We start from the raw sequence: 5,065 nt of genomic DNA on the forward strand, positions 1-5,065 counted from the left end.
GCTGTGTGTGCATACTATTTTGCATTCTGCTCTTCTCGCTCTATGTCATTTCATATATGCATGCCCCCAAATTCATTTCCTAAGCTCCCATATTCCCTTCACTCTGTTTTTAACTCCTCACTGCCATCAGTTTCATTCTGGCCACATCAATGCCCTGCTTAGAATCTTCTCTTCGTTCTCCATTGTCTTTAGAATCAAAACTTGTGGCACAGAAAGCCCTTTGAAGCTGGTCTTTCCCTTTAGTCCCCTCCTCCTGCACTGGATGTGGGGCGGTAATGCAGACTTTGAGAAGCACTGCTGGAGTGCTCTGAGGGGTGGATGCACTGGTCCATACTCCTGTCCGAGAGCCTATAGCCCACTACTCTGCCTATAATTGGTGCCATGCAACTTGCTGACTTTGCTCGTCTAACTGGCGTAAAAATGATGATGAATGAATGAATGATGCTTTTTGTTTTCTCCTCAGGTAATGTTTGCCCATCTTCTCTGGGAGCACTCATCATTTTTTCTTACTGATTTGCATAAGATCTTTGTCACTAGTATTAGATATTGCAATAATCTTCTTTTGGATCAGTCAAGACTTTATCCAGAGTAACCTTCACTGAAGAGAAATCCCCAACTTTGATGTAGGTATATTAACATATTTTTTGCTTGGCTGTGCTTTGTGAGTTTTAATAATCATGCTTTATGATTGTTCTGTTATAATCTCCTCTGTGAAATTAGTCATCACCCTCTAGGATCCTGAAAGACTTCTCTTATTTTATTCTGTTTAAAGAATTTTTTCAGATGTTCTGTCATGGTTTCTGGAGTCTGACCTCCTTAAGGGTAAAGGCTGACCATTGTTCATCCTTGAATCCGAAGCACCATCTGACTCATGGTAGTTTGGTGGTGGTAGAATGAATAAACTACCTTACCACATTAGTGGCCATGTCCTTGTTTATGTTAAATTCTAGTAAGTCATTTCCTCTTACTCCTACAATGCCTTAACAGAGAATTTCTACTCCCACAGTCTCTTCTGCCCACAGTTATTTGGAATTGGACTCAGACAGAATGAGTCCTTTAGCACCAGATGATGGCCCTGAGAATTGCTGAAGCATGGGGTAGCCATGGAGAGTCACATATGCGATTGTCAAGGAGCGGGAGGTGTTCTGCAGAAAGAGGCAAGAGGAGAGACACTGGGTTTTCCTTGGTTCTTGACACATTTTCTGCTTCCAATCCCTCACTTAGCTTTGGATGTCTTAAGTTACCTCTATCTTCCTTTATTTAGAGGAAGCTTGAGTAGGTTTCTCTTCTTTAAAAGCAAAGTACCTCAAAGATAGCTACTCATACGTGTTCTCCATAGGAGAAAAAGTATGTACAACTTTTACTAGTGATAATAGTAATTTGTTCAATAAATATTTATTATAGCTAAGGCATCTTTTTATTCTTTTAGTGGCTGCATAGATGTGGACTCACATGCAACTCGTCACCCACTGATCGCTTTTTATTTTCTAGGTGGGCACCGCCGTGCTTACTGTGACTGAACTCATGAGGCCTCATGCCATTTGACTCATGTTTTTGAATTAACAATGCTGATTGTGTATGTTGCCACATGAATTGTTACCATGTAAGGTAACTTTTTAATTCTACTTTATATTTACAGTTGTTGGCATCCAAAATGTTTCACATGAGAATGGAAAACTCAGAGAGTAATTTGGTGTCTTAGGGGAAGGACCCCCCAAAAAAGGTAAAAATCAGGATCATTCATTTATTCGCATGTTAATTCTATCTTATTAAAAATATAATAAAACATAACTAAATCAGTCTTCTATGATTTTACCTTTGTAATAGTTCATACAGTAACTCAATTGAGTACATTTTTCTATTTTTAACTTTTTATTATAAATTAAACACAGATATCGAAACCTACACAAAACAAATATATTGCTTAATGAGTAATTAAAAGGCAGACACACTCTTGTAATTACCACCCAGGTCAAGAACTAGGACTTTGCCACTCAGGCAGCTACTACATGTGCCCCATCACAAACACAGTCCCCTTGAGGTTAATTTTTAATTATATAAATGACAAAAAGATTAGGTAAACAATAGTGCAAATAATTTCAAAGAGAATGTTTACTAGCAGACATCAGCAGACTAATTATTTACCAGAATAATCCATGCTTTTAATTTCAATCAGAAGAAAACTTGCTTGATTTCTCTTGTAAGGAAACTTGAGGAATCGAGTGCTCTGTTTACTAGGAGGACACTGACCATTCTGCTTTCACTTTTATTAGCACTTTTATTTCACGCTGAATTTACCCCTGGGCCATGAGTTTTTGTGTTTTCCAGTTCTTCTGGGATATCTTTTTCTTCTGTGCAGCCCCCTCTTCTGGTGAGAAACAGTTTACTCTTTTTCAGTGAGGACCATCACAATGTGGCAGGGAAAACTCATCTGTGGGTTCATCCCCCCAGGAGCCCTATGTTTTGTGCTATACCTTCAGAGCTTTGTTCACCTGGATGTGCTCAATAACCAGAGAGTCTACCTCTAAACCCTGAAGTTCAGCATTCCTCTCTGCAGTGTTAAGCATATGCGGCAAAAACTGAGCAGTCTTTTTGGGCCACCGACCCTGCACCCACTGTTTGGCCTGGGCACACCTCCCAACTCCACCATTGTAGTGACAGAATGGCATACATTGCCTCTATAAAGTGACATCCTTCAAATACTTGGTGGGTTTTCAGATATGCATACCATTGATGGCTGGAATGTTTCATAAGTGTTCTTAGTGTGAACATGAAGATTTGAACCTCTTGATTTGCATGATTTTGTGTGGTTTTCTAGGTCAAGTGAATAGTGAGCCACTTTGAGAGGTTGCCTCAGGCTGCTTACAGGAAGAGAGCTATATGAGACTAACTTTTAGCACTTAAAAATGTTTTTAATACTACCTACCATAAAAATAGTAGTGGAATAATCACTACTCTATATAATTTATTGTGTGCTCTATATAGAGAGACGACAGAGAGACATATATACATTTTTAATATCCTAAAACATAGTATATACATGTATATGTAGTTTTTTAAATCATATTTTATTGATTATGCTATTACAATTGTCCATATTTTTCCCCTTCTGCCCCCTCCACCCAGCACCCCCAACTCCCTCAGGCAACCCTCCCACCATTGTTCATGTCCATGGGTCATGCATACAAGTTCTTTGGCTGCTCCATTTCCTACATTGTACTTTATATCTCCATAGCTATTCTGTGACTACCTACTTGTACTTCTTAATGCCTCCACCTCCTCACCTATTCCCCATACCCTCCTTCTATCTTGCATTCATCAAAACACTCTCTGTATCCATGATTCTGTCTCTGTTCTTCTTGTTTCCTTAGTTTGGTTTTTTGACTCAATTGTTGAAGGAAAGGTATTTGTTGCCATTTTATTGTTCATGTTTTGATCTTTTTCTTAAATAAGTCCCTTTAACATTTCATATCATAATGGTTTAGTGATGATGAACTCCTTTGATTTTTTCTTATCTGGGAAACTCTTTTTTTTATCATGTTCCTTCTTATATGTAATGAAACTTATACCAAACAATGAGTTCTGGGTTGCAAAAGAGGACTTATTTATGCACCTGTATGTAGTCTGGGAAACTCTTTATCTGCCCTTCAATTTTAATGATAGCTTTGCTGGGTAGAGCAATCTAGGTTGTAGATTCTTGCTTTTCATGACTTTGAATATTTCTTGCGAATCTCTCTTAGCCTGTAAAGTTTCTTTTGAAAAGTCAGCTGACAATCTTGTGGGAATTTCCCCGTAGGTGACTACTTCTTTTCTCTTGCTGCTTTTAAGATTCTTTCTTTATCTTTAACTGTTGGCATTTTAATTATGATGTGTCTTGGAGTAGACTTCTTTGCATCCATCTTGTTTGGGACTCTCTGTGCTTCCTGGACTTGCATGTCTACTTTTTTTCACCAAATTAGGAAAGTTTTCTTTCATTATTATTTTCAAATAGATTTCCAGTTTCTTGCTCCTTCTCCTTCTGGCACTCCTATGAGGCAAGTGTTGGTCCATTTAAATTTGTTCCAGAGGCTGCTTATTCTATCTATATTTTTTAATTCTTTTTCTCTCATTTTTCTGGTTAGTTTTTTTTTACTTCCTTATGTTCCAAATCATTGATTTGAGTTTTGATTTCATCCACTCTATTTTTGTTTCCCTATAGATTGTTTTTATCTTAATTAGTGTATTCTTCATTTCAAACTGGATCTTTTTTATGCTGTTGAGGTCCTCACTAAGTTCCTTGAGTATCCTTATAACCAGTGTTTTGAACGCTGCATATGACAGATTGTTTATCTCCATTTCATTTAGCTCTTTTTCTAGAATTTTGATGTTCTTTCATTTGGGCCATGTTTCTTTGTCTCCTTATTTTTGTAACCTCCCGGTATTTGTTTCTATGTATTAGGTAGAGCTGCTTTGAGTCCGTAGTTTTGTAGTGTGGCCTAATGTAGTAGATGTCCTGTAAGGTCCAGTGGAACAGCCTCCCCATCACCCAAGCTGGGTACTTCAGGTACACCCATTATGTGGCCTGAGTACACCCTCCTCTTATAGTTGAGCCTTGGTTGCTGTTGGCAGATCAATGGGAGGGATTTACCCAGGCCAGTCAGGATTGGCTGTGACCACTGCCCACCAACCTCTGCCCTCATAGAGGATCAGCTGTGCAGGAGAAGAATGGTAGTTTTTTAAAGTGGTCTGTAGCTGTCCCATGGGCACTGGCCCTGGGGTTTCCCAGGCGGTGCAGGCCAAGGTCTGTGTTTTGCATGGGGCCACCCTGCCTGAGCTATAAAGCTGTCTGAGATGGATGCTACTTGTGCTGGACTTGAAGATTCCCAAGTGGAGCCAAGCTGTGAATCTAGGCTGGCTGCTGCCAGTGCCTGGCCTGGAGCTCACTGTGGGCAGCTGTTGCTTATTTGATAGGATCTAGGAAGTTGTGAAGCATGAGGCAAGGCCAGCCATTCATATGGAAAAGTAGCTTGGGTGGACCCATAAGTTAGGTAGTATGGAGTCTCAGGGGATCTCCAGGGTAGGGCAA

The 5,065-nt window shown here is 39.5% G+C and overlaps 1 pseudogene; it reads right to left on the reverse strand.

Moving 5' to 3' along the window:
- Positions 1 to 3,536: 3,536 nt before the first annotated feature.
- Positions 3,537 to 3,645, reverse strand: LOC119044221 (uncharacterized; annotated as a pseudogene).
- Positions 3,646 to 5,065: the final 1,420 nt, after the last annotated feature.

Source organism: Artibeus jamaicensis, unplaced genomic scaffold (genome assembly GCF_021234435.1).
Source record: "Artibeus jamaicensis isolate MK-2021 breed Jamaican fruit bat unplaced genomic scaffold, CSHL_Jam_final scaffold_833, whole genome shotgun sequence".
Lineage (NCBI taxonomy): Eukaryota > Metazoa > Chordata > Mammalia > Chiroptera > Phyllostomidae > Artibeus > Artibeus jamaicensis.